The following is a 16,676-nucleotide window of genomic DNA, read 5'->3' on the forward strand; positions in this document are numbered from 1 at the left end:
TAGATCCACCTTCCTAAACAAGGAGTTAGAGAGAACTTGTCAGTTGGCATGACAGCACCATCTGCTTGTGTGACATACTATTCCTGGAGTAGGGTGTAGTCAAGTCCCCTGTTTTAAATTAATACTACAACAAGCTGTTTCAGTCTGAACAGCTTGGCCTAAAAATTGAAAATGTACAAAAATAGGGGATCAGTTAAAAAGAAATACAGTAATGCTGAAAGTTGCAATGCAAATTGGCACGCGAGCCTCTCTGTACTTGTTCAAACTCAGGAGTTAGTTTTTCAAAATTTCTGCAGCCAATAAGCAGGAGGCAGATTTGCATGAAGGAGCCATTCCCAGCACTGGGGGTTTAAAAGGGAATCAGAGTGTCCTGGCCACAGACCCATTTGCCTCAGGAAGCCGAGCTTATCTGGATCCCCACCATGGCCTGGGCCCCTCTGCTCCTCGCTCTGCTCACTTACTGCCCAGGTGAGGGAATTGTCGGCTTTACTGACAAATCATGAAGGCTACTTGCAGCTGAGCAGGTTTGTCTGTGAAGCGCCAGAGTCCTGGTGCTGAGATTGTTTGTCATGTTTTCAGGGGTCAGTTCCCAGCCTGTGGTGACTCAGGAGCCCTCGATGTCGGTGGCCCCAGGAGGGTCTGTCACTCTGACCTGCCGCCTGAGCACTGGAGCCATCACCACCAGCAACTATCCAGCCTGGTTCCAGCAGAAACCTGGTTCTGTACCTCGGTTGCTTATATACCACACCAATAACAGACCTTCAGGGATCCCTGCCCGGTTCTCTGGGGCCATCTCTAGTAACGACGCTACCCTGGTCATCACCGGTGCCCAGGCAGAGGATGAGGCTGACTATTACTGTATTGTATGGACTGGCAGTGCGTAACACAGCGATCCAGCCAGATGGGGAACTGAGACAAAAACCTCTTATCTCTTCCACCCATCATTTCCTCCAGCCTGGGGTCGGCACTGGCTGCGCCCTTTGGTTCCTGCCTCCAATGGGCGAGACTCTGATTGTCTCTCTCCCTAGCAATTTCTGCCACCTGTTCCCGTCAGCAGGGGGTGCTGCTCCACCACTTTGCATGCACGCCTGGCTGATGGGCATGCCCCCTGCTCTGATGCTCTCTGCTGGGGCTGTGTGCCACAAACAACCTTTTCTGCCTCAGAGAGCCCTCTGTTACAGACCCTCCAGTACTGGTTCACACTGGGAGCTGATGGCCACATACTCCTTGGTTGAAGGCAAATGTCTCCCCAAACACAGATCCCACCATTTGCACATGACACTGAATGGTCTGGAAAAGAGAGGAAAGTCATCCTAGCTTGCTAAGAACGCCCCACTAGTCACACCTGAATGAAGTGTGCAGCTATAAGAGGTAGTGGACAACAGATGACATCAAATTCGTAGCCAAAAATTAGTTTAAAGGTCTCTGGGGACTATTCATGGCCTACAGCCCTGGCTCAGCCCTTGGAAGTATGCATGTGGGTAGCAGGGCGTAAAAAAGGCTGGGGACACAGTTCAGGATTGTCTCAGGTCACAGAGGCCCACTCCAAGCCGTGGTGGTACAAGCTGCGTTGTGGAGGCCTGGGAATTTCACAGCTAACCTCCTCACTCAGGGCTAACACAGATCCATGCTCCTGTAGCTCAGGCAGTCAGGTCTGGGCTTAGCCCATTGTCAGCCCTGCATTACCCACCCAACATGAGGAAGAGAAGCACCAGGGTCTGAACAGCGACACACAAAATGCATTTTGAAATAGCCCCCAGCTGTTTCGAAACAGCATTCCTGGACACAGACGCTCTTTTGTAACAGTGTCATTGGAGCCCACTACGGCTTATTTCCAAGTCACACTCCTTTGTGTCTTAATAGCGCCTGTTTTGAACAAGGCCATATTCCTCCTGCAGTGAGGGTTACCAATTTCGAAATAAAGTACCTGGTATTTCAAATTTATTTTGAAATAGCGCATGTGTAGTGTGGACACTGGCAAAGTTGTTTTGAAATAACAGCTCTTGTCTCGAAATAACTCTGTAGTGTAGATGTGGCTGAAGCTGCTAACAGTTGGGATATAGAGACCTCTCTGGTCCTGGAGTCATCCTAAGGGGGGCAGTGAGGTGTGGGGGAATCCCATGTGTCTCCCTGCCACAGGCCTCACCCCACTTCTGCTCCACCTCTTCCTATAAGCCCTGCCCCTTCCTGCCCTTGGTCTGCCCCATTGTCCCTTCCCAGAAGCAAAGTGAGCCTGGGGATTACCTGGGGCCCATGGGGGGACGGCAGCTGGGGTTGCCCACTGCATTCATCACAGCTGGGGAGCCAAAGCAGCCCAGCAGCCTGTTGTGCTCGGCCCCACTGTCCTCTCCTGGCCACTATGCCCCACTTCTCCATGACGGTGGAAAAAGGAGCCCCCTGGAGCTGGGGCACTCTGCTTCCTGCTGCCACCGAGAATTCGTGCACAATGGGCTGGTGGAGATGAGCAGGCTGCTGGGCCACTCCAGCTCCCGCTGCCACGGTGAGTGTAGGGGGAGGATGACTCCTTCTGTCGCCCCCCCCAACAGACCTCCTGGTAATCCCCTGGGTTGCACCCATGGGGCGGTTGAGGCGGCCACCACACGGCCCCCCAAAGCTTGGGGCCAGGGACGGCAGCTCTGAACCATCCTATGGGCAGGACTGCTGTGTCTGGGCCTCTCAGGTGTGGTTATTTACAAAGAAATCTCTCACCTGCAACCGTGTGAAACCAGCCTCATGCATCCCCATGTTCTGCACTCCAGGGCTGGTCCCTTCCTCAGCTTGCTAGGATGCCAGCTGCCCTCCTCACTGGCACAGGGGCAGACGGGTGAGCAGCCAACAAGCTGGTGCAGATGGGGCATGTGCCCAGAGCGGGTACAAACTTAAAACCAAGTGACTTTGGTAGCAACAGTTTAATTCCACGTTCCCCTGGGGCCCAGCGCGTTTTGTTCCTGGGTGACACTGACCCGTCCCTCTGCCATTGTGTTTAAGCAGAGACCGGGGCGGGAACATGAGCTCTGAGCAAAGTTCTTCCAGATGGGACACCAACAACTTCCCTCTTCCTGCCCCATTTTTCCTATGTCCCTTGTGCCAGTCCCCAGGGCTGTGTCCGTGCCTTGAGTCTAAACCAGCCAGGACAGGGCATCCCCACCGGCCGCACGGTAGAGGGAGGTGACGGCTTTATCCAAGGTTGCTGGGACCAAACTCTCCCTGCTCATACAGTGCCTGTGTTTGTGTGTGTGCGTGTGTGCGCTCGCTGAGATGTCAGGGGCTAATGAAATCCTGTCATAATCCATGTGCCCTTGTTGGTAAACGAGCTCCTGCACGCTTTCTGGTCGGTTCCCTCCCAGGGACTGCTAAAGCAGAGGGGTCTGTCCTACTTCTGCCACGTGGGACTTAGCAGGGCAATTCTACCCAGGGCAGCTGCAGGGCTCAGCTTGGCTATGAGCTGCCATCAGCAGGAGGCAGATTTGCATGGAGGGGCCGGGCTTCAGCCCTGGGGGTTTAAGAGAGAATCGGAGGGTCCCAGCCACAGACCCGTTTGCCTCAGGAAGCCGAGATTCTCTGGATCCCCGCTATGGCCTGGGCCCCTCTGCTCCTCGCGCTGCTCGCTTACTGCTCAGGTGAGGGAATGGGTGGCTATAGTAACAAAAACATAAAGGACACCTGCAGCTGAGCAGGTTTATCTGTGAGGAGCTGGAGTCCTGCTGCTGAGTTTGTTTGCAATGTTGTTTTCAGGGGTCAGTTCGCAGCCCGTGGTGACTCAGGAGCCCACAATGTCAGTGGTCCTAGGAGGGGCTGTCACTCTGACCTGCCGCCTGAGCACTGGAGCCATCACCACCAGCAACTATCCAGCCTGGTTCCAGCAGAAATCTGGCTCTGCTCCTCGGACACTTGTACATGGGACAAGTACCAGACTCCCTGGGGTCCCAGCCCGGTTCTCTGGGGCCATCTCCAGTAACGACGCTGCCCTGACCATCACCGGTGCCCAGGCAGAGGATGAGGCTGACTATTACTGCATTGTGTACACTGGTAGTGGTGGTAGTGTGTAACACAGCGATCCCGCCAGATGGGGAACTGAGACCCAAACCTCCTCTCTGCCCGCATCTTCTCTAGCCTGGGCTCTGCCTGGCTGCACAGTTTAGCTCCTGCCTGTAATAGAAGAGAGACAGATCTCTGCTTCTTTGGCATTGCAGCTTCTTGCTGATCGCAGCAGGCACTTCACCCACTCCCCTTTCACTGTCTCCAGGGGCAAAGTCAGCCAGCCAGTGTCGATAAGGAAATACTTTTCCAGCCTCACAGATCCCTGTGTTATGGCCCAGTGCTCCTTTGGTAAAGGAACGCGTCTCCCCTGACACAGTCCTCATGTGGTACCCCACTGTCTTGCTAACATCACGAGGGTACCAAAGTTAGAAGAAAGACCTATCAGATCCCTTCCTCTGTTCCTATGGTCAGGGCTGAATGAGGTGTCCAGGTAAAGGGTGTACCCAATAATAGACCGTATCTAAATACCTCCTCCCTCAAAACATCTGCCTTGTCCATCCAGGTGCTCTGGAACCTCCCTGGTGCCCTCCAGATGTTCATTGATGTCTCTACGGTCCCTGCTCCTCCTGGCTATGCTGTCCAGCGAGCCACTGGCCGGCACACTGTTTATGAATTCTGCTAATGCAGTGGCTGGAGTCTCACACAAATGCCTTGGACAAGGCGATGCAAATTGTGTTCTGAGACCAGGGTGGGCAAGAATTTTTGATGGGAGGCCACTCCAAGCTCACCATCTCTCCTGTGAATCTGATCTCAGAGTTGTACTCATAACTGAACATATACCAGTATTTTAACCAATATTCTCTCTTCTCTTTTTAAATACATTATAGCTTCATTAGTAAGAACTATCTGTGGGCATGTGTGTGTGTTAAGATCTGAAATATTCATTCGCCTGGATCATCATGTGTATGATCCTTTGAGGTTGATAGAATTTTCTTATTGACGAGTAAAATTTTCGGTAGTCCTTATAGCGTTTGATTTGGGTGTCTGGGTAGAGACCTAAGGCAGAGTTGCTTTAAGGGAACTGTAGTGTTGACTTCTGGGTAGCCAATATGATATTATAGAAGCTGTTTTGTGCTGGTTTGATAAATCTCAGTATTAGACTATCCACCAGTTTTGGGAACTGGCTACCTCTTTCTTTCTAGGCCACCCCAATTAGGTGACCTTAGTGTTTTTCCCTGGAACTTTGGTCACATAAGGAAAATCAGAAAACATTTTAAACCTGCTTCCACTGGGTAAAGAGAACCCTTTCTGTACAGCTCCTCCCGTCCTGGACCCTGCCCTGTACTAGTCTCACGTGTTACAGGGAGTTGCAGGGAATCCCGGGATGTAAAATATTAGCAGAGCAGGGGAATCTACCGGCAGCCACATTGGTAAGGTTAAACCTGAGCTGAACATACCTGGGAGCTGGAATGAATCTTTTCTTAGCCTCCAGAGACTGGAGAGAATAAAATGCGATTTGAGGCGCACCTGGATTTTCCCTATTGACGCTTCTGCATTGCAGCAGCAACGTAGCACTTTAAAGAGTAACAAAACGATTTATTCGGTGACGAGCTTTTGTGGGACAGAGCCACTTCTCCAAGACGTGGCTCTGTCCCACAGAAGCCCATCACCAAATAAATTATTCTGTTAGTCTCTAAAGTGCCACATTGCTGCTGCTTTGTTTTGTTGGCGTACAGACTCACACGGCTACTTTTCCATTACTACACTTCTGCACTTGGCTCAGTTTTGACTGGGCGCCAGGGGGTGCTGCCTCCCTCCACTAGTCTCCCGAACCATTTATCACTGAAGAAAATAAGAGTGGAATGTGTCTCTGTATTCAAAAGTCTGGTGCACAGACCGTGGCATTTGAACAGCTGTATCCTGTATATACAGGCTGAGTGGTGGGGGGGAGGTGGAAAGACAGGAGATCGGGGGCACCCAGTTGTGCTGGTTTAAGTTGTAGGGTCATCAACCGCTTCTCAATACGACTGCAGAATATTTTTGAAAAACTTTTTCTTAAACTCTGCTTAAATGAATCGACGTCACCTCTCCTTCCGAACGGCTCTGCATATGGTCGCGCAGGAATTTCCTTTAGAGGTGGCTGTGATTATTGCACTTCTATATCACTGTAGCCACTGGGAGCCCAGGCTATAGCCCAGGTCCCCGCTGTGCGGGGCCCTGTACAAACACACAACACAAAGAGGGTCCCTGCTAAGGAGCTTCCAATCCCGCTACAGGACCAGAGGCAACAGCTGAGGACAGACTGGCTTGTCGGGGAGGAGAGGGTATTTTTAGCAGGGTGAGAAAGATCTCAATGTAGTTTGCAGGCATCATGGCAGAGGAGAGCTGGAAGGAGAAGAATGAGCTAGTTCTGGGGGTGTTTACAGGGCACATGCCCAAGCATAAGGGGAACGGGTAGGAGCTGGTCCAGCTGATCGGCAGTGGTGGTGGCAGTGACCACTCTCCACGAGCACGTGTTATATCACACCGGTGGGCACAGCAACGCAAAGCTCTTCTGGTTTTCACTCTGTGGTCGGACGTGCCCTGCAAGGCTGCTGAAGACTTCTCCCTGAGCCCTGTAATGGCCCTTCGCAGACTAACGGCCGCAATCAGAACTGAGCACCATTCCCTGTACCCACATATAACTTTGGTCCCCCTTTGCCTGCTTGTTGGATTTGGCCCAGTGAATCTGACTACAAGGGAATGATCCAAGTTTGTTTCTCTCTCTCGGTGAGGGGCAAGAGGGAAGGGGAATAGCTTGGCCTACCTTGGCACCTTAAAAATCTGCCCATGAGTCTTTTGACTCAAGATAACTAGGTCCTGTTATACAGCAACAGAGAGAAAGCTGTGCTAGCCTATATACTATCAAAACAAAAAAGCAATTTTAGTAACACTTGAAAGACTAACAAAATAATTTATTAGGTGAGCTTCCGTGGGACAGACCCACTTCTTCAGACCATAGCCAGAACAGAACAGACTCAAAAATAGTAATCAAAGTTGACAAATCAGAAAAATATTATCCAGGTGAGTAAATCAGAGAGCAGAGGGGCAGAAGAAGGGGGGAGTCAAGAATTAGATAAAAGCCAAGTACGTAAAATAGCCCCTATAATGAGCTAGAAAATTGCTATCCTGGTTCAAACCACGTGTTAATGTGTCGAATTTGAATATAAAACAGTTCAGCGGCCTCTAGTGCTTTTTTGTTTCGGTGCTGTTATAGGTCTACAGCTCTCCTGTTCGATCCCTTTGATAATCCAGATGACAGGGGTTGCAGAATGTTTAGCACCATATAATATCTATGTTTGCTCCCATGCAGATAGCATGTAGGCTGGAATTACAACTATGAAACCGGTTAGAGAGACTGAGTAGTTACCAGATTTATTCTGCTACAGGGGCAGCCTGTACAAAGATGAGATTCCCGATGGCTAAAAATTACTATTTCTCCTACATCCGGCTAAATGCACAGGCAGTTAGAGAGAATTTGTCAGGCTGTGATAGCACCGTGTGGCTATAGGAAACATTATGCAAGTGCAGATTAAATGAAGGCCCTTTTATAATCTACTATATATCTGAGAGAGTTTGTGTGTCTGTTTTTGTTTGTTCAAGAACTCCTCTGAAAAGGTAAGAGCTAAGGCCAGCAAATGTGTTATGCATCTTCCTCTTACCATAATTTAAAGCAAAGACAGGGCTTGGTTGTGCCAGGAATGGGATGTGCCTGGAATTCAACAGTTCCTCTGAGACTTTTCTCAGAAAATGGAAAGTGGGGGGCGGGTGTCAGCTGGCAGGGAGAATCATGCTACCAAATGACCACAGGCAGCCAGCAAAGGGCCAGAGACAGGAACTGGGACAGTTGTGACCCCACTGGGTTGGCAGGGGTGGAGAGAGGGACAACCATCTACCATATAGTTCAGAGAGTTTGTCTGTTTGTCTGTCTGTGTGTCCATCTGTTCCTCAACCAGCCCTACACCCTTCCCCCCATTTGTGCCCAGTGCAGCAGCCATGAACAGACGCTTCTCACCTGTTCCCTAGCGGCTGCACTGAGAGAGCACCAGGGCTGTTCTCTCTCCCGCCAGCAGCCTGCTTACTGATACCCTCGTCCCCAGCCCCACCCCAGAGCAAAGATTTAAATGAAGATAAATGAAAATTATTTGAGTTAAGAAGCCAAACACCACCAGGTAAGTCTTCTAGAAAACAATAATAATAAAATCTTTATTCTATTTCTGCTTGTGGCAAAAAATTAAACAGGTAAAATTTCATGGGGGCTAGTTTTTATAAAAATAATCTGCTTTTAAAAAAGCCTCCATTGCAGGTTCAATTTAAAATGTGAGGGTCTCTATACTTGTTAATATGCAAGAGTAAGATTTCAAAAAGGCCTCCAGCCGATGGGCAGGGAGCAGATTTGCATGAAGGGGCCGTTCGCCAGTGCGGGGGGTTTAAGAGAGAATTGGAGGTTTCCAGCCACAGCCCAGTTTGCCTCAGGAAGCCGTTTGTCTGGATCCCCACCATGGCTTGGGCCCCTCTGCTCCTCGTGCTGCTCACTTACTGCCCAGGTGAGGGAATTGTCGGCTTTACTGACAAAACGTGAAGGCCACTTGCAGCTGAGCAGGTTTGTCTGTGAGGCACCAGAGTCCTGGTGCTGAGTTTGTTTGTCATGTTGTTTTCAGGGGTCAGTTCCCAGCCTGTGGTGACTCAGGAGCCCTCGATGTCGGTGGCCCCAGGAGGGTCTGTCACTCTGACCTGCCGCCTGAGCACTGGAGCCATCACCACAGGCAACTATGCACACTGGTACCAACAGAAACCTGGCTCTGTACCTCGGATGCTTGTATATGACACCAATAACAGACCGTCAGGGATTCCTGCTCGGTTCTCTGGGGCCATCTCCAGTAATGATGCTGCCCTGAGCATCACCAGTGCCCAGGCGGAGGATGAGGCTGACTATTACTGTAGTGTATGGACTGGTAGTGAAAATCACAGTGATCCAGCCAGACGGGGAACTGAGACAAAAACCTGCCCTGTCTTCATCCCCGTCACCTACTCCAGCCTGGGCTCTGCACTGGCTGCACAGTTTGGTTCCTCTCTGCACCAGATGAGACCCTGATTGCTGCTCCTGCAGCCTCTTGCTGCCAGCAGGAGGTGCTGCTCTACCCTGACCCCATTCACTGTGTCTTGGGGCGATGTCAGCCACTCTTAATGCTCTGCACTCAGTCTGCTTAGGAGCAACTTCTGCTGCTCTACAAACCCCGGTGTTACAGCCCCACCGCTGCCTGGGCAGCTGGGGGCAGACGCTGCTGGGGGAGAGAGACACGTTGCCCCTGATACAGGCCCCTTGTGTTGCCAACACGCAAACTGGCCTAAAAGTTAGAGGACACATAGGAAAGACCTGTCAGATCCCTTAGTCCGTGCCAGGTGGCAGGGCTGGATGTGGTGCTCACATACCGGGTGTGTCGGATAACAGATGGTATTAAAATCTCTCCTCCCTCAAACCTTCCCCCTGGGTCCAGCCCAGCTCTTTTCAGCTTCCCTCCAGAAGTGCAACTAAAATGATGAGGGGTTTGGAACGGGTCCCATATGGTGAGAGATTAAAGAGACTCGGACTTTTCCTTTTAGAAAAGAGGAGAGTAAGGGGGGGTAGGACGGAGGTATATAACATGATGAGTGGTGTAGAAAAAGGCAACAAGGAAAACTTATTTACTTGTTCCTGTAATACCAGCACTAGAGGACACAAAATGAAATTAATGGGCAGCTGGTTTAAAACAAATAAAAGGAAGTCCTCCACACAGCGCCCAGTCAACGGTTGTATCTACACTTGCATTCCACTTTCGAAAGAGGTATGCAAATGAGGGAAATAGAAAATGCAAATGAGGTGCAGATTTGCCTATCTCGTGCCTCATTTGCATATTCTTATTTCAAAATCGCTTCTTTCGAAAGAAGAAACCCGTGTAGACACTGCTCTTTCGAACGCAAATCCCATCTTCGAAAGAATCCTTCTTTCCCTAAAAAAGGGACTGATAATACTGAAACGCCTGAACAAAGAGTTAGTTCCAGAGCACTGTTCTGAGGGAAACAAGGGGACAGAAACCCCGACCGCAGCATGGCCAGGGGAACGTAGGGGGAGAGAAACTGCTAAGTGATCTGGTACCTGGAAACCAGAGCAGGTAGCAGCTCCTCAGTCATCACAGGACAAGCCCGGGAATCAGTGAGGAGAACATAGTTCTGTGTTTTCAGCCTGGTCAAATGGGTCGGATGACAAAACCCTCGAGTTCCTGCCGCCTGTACAGTGCAGTCCAGGTGTGTCCGGTACAACGCTGCTCTGCACCCCTCCACCGGGGTTTCACTTGGCACATTCCAGGTGTCAGTGCAGTGCTCTGCTCAGGGTTACCTGGGTCTGCACTGGCCTGCCCATGGCAACATGCTTAGATCTGTTATGGAGCCTCCCTCCAGTACCTAGATTCAGTGACAACCCCCAAGAGAACCCTCCAATGGCTGGTTCCCAAGCACACCCCAGGGGAGGAGGGAGGGAGCCCTGTTCCTTACACACCAGCTCACTCTTCTGTGCCAACCTCGAGGCATTCAGAGCTCCAGCCACTTGGTGTAGAGCCCAGAGCCCAGGCATTTCTCACACACAAGCCAGGGCAAGGAAAGGATGGGTCTGGATCTGAGAAAAACAGCCCTGCTAGGAAAGGCTGAGCCTGTAAAACAATGAAAGGCCCATCCTCTCTGAGGTCTGCAAAATATGAGCCCCAGCCCCAAAGGGAGCAGAGTCAGTAGTTAATGTGGAATGATAGAAGCACTGGGAATCAAGCAGCTAGCAACCAGGGTTCAAGCAATTTTTTAATTGTCCTTATGGGCACAGGAAGCTCAGCTAAGCTGGCACTATGAACTGCCAAGCCCAGAGGTACCAGAGCTGTGAACTGCCAGGCCCAGAGGTAACAAGGCTAGGAACTTCCAGTGCTGCAGCTTGGCCTTGGCCTGGTACAAAATAATTGTTGAGCAGAGTGAAATACACACAGGCTACCAGAGCCTTACCACAAAGGAAACAGCATTTCAGTGAGCAAATTCCAGTTACACTTTTAATTCACTGTGGTTCAAAGAGCTAGAAAGAGTTTATCTCTTGTGAGAAATTTGACAAAGACCCACAAAAAAGAAAATTACATCTCAGGAGATGCTGCTTTTACCTAGACCCCGTTGAAGTAAATGCCGTGGGGAGGAGAGGTTAAACAGGACTTTGCCTGAAAGTGACTCGTTTGGGAGACAGTGTCAGTATTCTTTGGAGATGACCAGAAAGCACTAGCCAGAGTTACGGCACACAAATAAATAAACATGTTTTGAGCTCACCGGTTAACACTCAAATAAGAAAGATCTCCCCTTTTATTGACTCTATTTTGCTCCACCTGGAAATGAATCTGCAGCAGTAGCCAGTGAGCAGGGAGCTGCTTTGCCTGAAGGGGCTGTTCTCCAGCTCTGGGCTTTTAAGAGAGAATCCGAGGATCACAGCCACAGACCCGCTTGCCTCAGGAAGCCGAGCTTGTCTGGATTCCTGCCATGGCCTGGGCCCCTCTGTTCCTCACACTGCTCACTTACTGCCCAGGTGAGGGGAATTACTACTGTTCTGTTTTGTAATTTTAAATATTTGTCACTGAGAGAAGATTTAACGCAGAAGGTTCTATTTGTTTCCAGGTTCCCTATCCCAGTTTACCCTGACTCAGCCGCCTGCTGTATCCGTGTCCATTGGAAGCACAGTTAAACTCTCCTGCACCCTTAGCAGTGGGTACACGTTTGGAGATGTCTCCTGGCACCAGCAGAAAGACGGGAACAGTCCAAGGTACCTTCTGATGTACAACACTGACTCTAACAAGCACCAGGGTTCTGGGGTCCCCGATCGCTTCTCTGGTTCCAAAGATGCCACTAATACAATTGGCTACTTAACCATCACGGACGCCCAGGCAGAGGATGAGGCTGATTATTACTGTTCTGCAGGAGTGCACAGTGATGCCTCCAAATGAGGAACTCAGACAGAAACCTCCAGCTTCTCTCCAACTTCTGCACTGCAGGAGTTTATCACACCCCAATATGTTACCATCATCCAGGCTGCTGCTGTTCTGGGGGCTTATGAGGCCTGTCCTCTGTACAAGTAACTCACAAGAGTTACCATGTTCTGTATAGTTAATTCCAAATCCTGTTCCCACTGGAACTAGTGGGCATTTGCCTTTTCACTGAGGTGGAGCCAGGATTTGACCCTGGATACAGTGTTAGTCCTAAATTAGGCTAAACAATCCTTCTGGGGGAAATCTGAAAACGTTTTACAATCTGCTTCCCAACTGCATGCCATGAGCTGTGGCAGTTACTGTTAAACACAACTTTCTCATTAGCATTAAAGGAGGATCCAATGAGCTTCTTCGAAAGAGCGTCTGGGAGTGAGACTCTAGACGTTTCACACACACGCAGAGAGGGTGGGAAAAGACCAATCCGTTGGCGTAAGAACATCTGCGTTAGGAAACAGTGAGCCTGCCAGTGTTGGTGTTAACAGAGCCCAAATTGTCACCCAGACCCACTGAGTACAAAGAGCTCCCCTCTGGGCTCCCCTTCTCACCTGGGACCCTGCCCTGCCCTTGTCTGGTGAGTTGCAGAAGTTGACCGAGCTTTGGCATCCTTGGATTTAAAATATTAGCGCACAAGGCGTGTCTGAAGGCAGCCACGCTCATAACGGTTGAAGTGGGCAGCTTGTAGCTGGGAACTATAACGAATCTCTCCTTAAACTCCACACACTGGAGAGAATGCCGTGTGATTTGAGATGCACCTGGATCATCCCATCAACTCTGCGGCAGAGGCGCGATGCGGTTCAGTTGGAACTGGGCACCAGGGGGCGGTGTGTCCCTGCGCTTGTATCAGGAACTGTTTATGATGGTATAAAATAAATTCAAGGGCTGTTGTGTCCCGTAATCGGGTGCATTGACCGTGGTGTTTGAACAGGTGCATCCTTTCAGGTCTCGCATTCAGACAGGGTGGTGAGGGAGGAAGAGTGAGACACAAAATCAGTCACTCCAATGTACCGATTTACGTCGTAGATTTGTGAACCACTTCTCAGCGTAATTGCTGGATATTTATTTGCAAAGAGATTTTCTCCATTACCTTTAATGTAACTGACATTCCATTTCACGCTGAACATCTTCCAGAACAGTTGTACAGGAGCGTACATGAGAGGAGGCTGCATCACTCTGATTATTACGCATCTGTTACTGTAACTCCTCAGAGCCCAGGTCACAAGCCGGCCTCCCATTGTGCTGGGCTCTGTATGAACACAGAGCACAAATAAAGTTCCTGCTGAGGAACCTCTAAGCTAAGTACCAGACCGGAGACAACAGGTGGGGACAGAGCAGCCAGTGATGGAGTGGAGGGAAAGAGAGACAACGCTAGCAGCAGGGTGGGAAGGGCCTCAACTCACCCAGGGCCCCACTGCTGTCAGTTTGTCGATGCAGAGCTGGAAGGATGGGAACGAGTTAGTCCTGGGTGCATTCACCAGGCATATATCCAAGCGTGAGGGGCACAGGGAGAAGCTGGCTTGGCTGCACGGTGCGCCACATGCGCACGTGTTTTAACATCTCGGTGCACACAGTGATGCAAAACTCATCCACTGTTCTCTACGTGTCAGGTGCTGTGCTAATGTTATGCAAATAACCCCACAAGGGCTGGCCACAAACTAAAGGCCAAATTCAGAGCTCAGCACCACTAACTGTACCTGCATGTAACTTACATTCCTTCTGTCCACCCACTGGATTTGGCCCAGTGAGTGTGAGTCCACATCTACATTACTGCAGAAGATCCACAACTCAGGGTCAATCTTCCGGGGCGCCATTTCGCACATATGCAAAATGAGGCTTTCCAGGGTCAACGGCAACCTCGTAACTCTGGTGAGCTGAAAGGATTAAGGAAGACCAACGGGAGCAGCACCCCCATCTTCTGTGAAGACAGGCACGGAAGATGACGGCTGAACAGTTGATTTTACCTACTCAATTGGCATAGCTGAAGTCACGTATCAGCCGTCTACCACTACATCTAGTACACACATAGCCTGACGCCAAAGGAATGATCCAAGTTTGTTTTTCCCTCACTGGGAGAGGCAAGAGGGACAGGGGACTAGCTAGAGAACCAAGGGAGAAGAGGCCATAAGGAGGTGTCGCAGCTTACCCATCCGTCCAGAGCAGAGCACGGTCGGCCAGCAGAGGACTTAGGACCTGATTTGTAAAGGGTTTAGATACCTAAATGCAGCTCAGCACCTTTAAAAATCTGCCTCTTAGTCTTTTGTCAAGTTAGAGCAGATCCTGGTTTAGTTCTGCTCCTCAGATCCTGTGGTAACCCAGATGACAGTGGTGACAGAATGTCTGGCACTGTGTAATATCTTTCTTTGCTCCCATGCAGAGGATCCGTAGGTGGCACCGGCAACTAAGACATTTGGTCAAAGAGACAAAGTAGGGACCAGATTCACTCCACTACATGCACAGCTTGTAAAGATGAAAACAAAAACGCAGTCAAGTTGCACTTTAAAGACTAATAAAATAATTTATTAGGTGAGCTTTCGTGGGTCTGTCCCACGAAAACTCACCTAATAAATTATTTTGTTAGTCTTTAAAGTGCTACTTGACTGCTTTTTTGTTTTGATACTATATAGACTAACACTGCTCCTTCTCTGTTACTTGTAAAGATGAGATTCCCCATTTCTCACAATAATAATTTCTCCTTGATCTAACTCCCCACAGAGGCAGTGAGAGAGAAGTTGTCATTCTGTGGCCGTGTCTACACTGGCACAAATCTTCAAAATAGGCATGCTAATGGCCGTTTCAAAGATTACTAATGGGGCGTTGAATTGAATATTCAGTGCCTCGTTAGCATTAGCACGCTTCTGGCTGCGGCGCTTTGAAACCACCACTTTTGAACGCCCGCTGCTTGGCGTGGCTACCCGGGGGTCCTTTTTGAAAGGACCCCACACATTTCGAAATTGCCTTGTTCCCCTCAGCTGAACGGAACCAGAAGGTTTTGCAGTGTGCAGGGTCCTTTCGAAAAGGAGCCCCGTGTAGCCGCACCGAGCTGCGAGTGTTCGAAAGCAGCACTTCTGAAGCGCTGCGGCCAGAAGCGTGCTAATGCTAATGAGGTGCTGAATATTCAGTTCAGCGCCTCATTAGTAATCTTCGAAATGGCCATTAGCGTGGCTATTTTGAAGATTTGTGCCAGTGTAGACAGGCCAGTGTGACAGCCCCATCTGGTTGGGTTAAATATTGCTCAAGGTGTAGGTTAAAGTAATGGCCCTTGTATGAAATTACTACTAGCAATATTGTTTTGGGTAACAGTTCACCAATCGGACCTAAGAATGTCTAAGTTGCCCCTTCGCCCCAGACCACACGATGGGGTCTTAGCTGTAGGAACTCTTATCTGCAGGTAAGTCACAAGACCTGTAGGAATCCTATGAACACAGCAAATGACATAGTAGCAGCACAGGGTTCATTGCACTTAATAATGGAGTTAACAATAGACTGTCGGGGAGAGGGGGGTGATTACATGCAGATGACTTGACCTTGATTAGTTACATAAAAGCAGCATGCAGATATGAATATACTTACGGTAATACCATTCTCACACTGCCTCCTGGATGGACTCGAGGATTTGAAGGACCAATCTCACCCCGTTGGTGGGGAGAGGCGAGATAATGTTCTTGCAGAGGAAACTGTGCAGATTTACAGCAAGGCTAGTACTAGGAGACCAAAGAACTTACCGAAATCTTAGAATAGAGTAGTGCAGCCCGGCCCCGGCCCACTGTCAGTCACGGGGTATTATAGCTCCTTACATTACTTCAGCCCAACCTTTCATGGGGCAGCATTAGGACTGGAGACAATTCTTGAGGAGCGCTGAGTTCTGCAGTGTAGAGAGCCCATCAGGAATGTGACCTTGCCCACCACAGGCACTCTTCTTCTCTAATGCCCATTGCCCAGGGCAGAGGGGCCTAAGGCGGCCACCGGCCAGGACACAGAAGCCTCCGTGGGCATCTCTGGTGTATTATCTATGCAAAGAGCTCTCTCATATGCAATAGCTGGACACCAGCCTCCCCTCCCCACCCCCGCACCCTTCATCCTCTGCACTCCAGGACCAGTCCCTTCTCCAGCCTGCTGCAGATACCAGGCCCCCTCCATACTGGCCTGGGGCAAAGGGGCAGACGGGTGAGCAGCCGACAAGCCGGTTTAGCTGAGGCCTGAGCCAAAGCACACACGAAGCTGAAAGCCGGGTGACTCAGGCAGCAACAGTTTAATACCACATTCCCCTGGGACCCAGCGCGTTTTGTTCTCAAGGTGACACTGACGTATCCCTCTGCCTGAACAGAGGTGGGGGAAGGAACATGAGCTCCCAGCAGGAGATTTTTCAGGTGGGATCCCAACACCTCCCTGATCCTGTCGCATCCCTGACTACTTCCCTAGGAGTCAATCACCAGTCAGTGTCCTGCACCCTCTAGTCTGACCCAGCCAGGTCAGGGCATCCCCACATGGGAGAGGGGGGTGATGGCTTCAGCCAGGACAGCCAGGACCATAAATTTCCTGGGTAATTCAGTGCCTCTGTGTGTGTGTGTGTGTGTGTGGGTGGGTGGGTGGGTGGGTGTGCGCGCACGCACGTGCGCA

This window comes from Carettochelys insculpta, chromosome 18 (genome assembly GCF_033958435.1).
Source record: "Carettochelys insculpta isolate YL-2023 chromosome 18, ASM3395843v1, whole genome shotgun sequence".
NCBI lineage: Eukaryota > Metazoa > Chordata > Testudines > Carettochelyidae > Carettochelys > Carettochelys insculpta.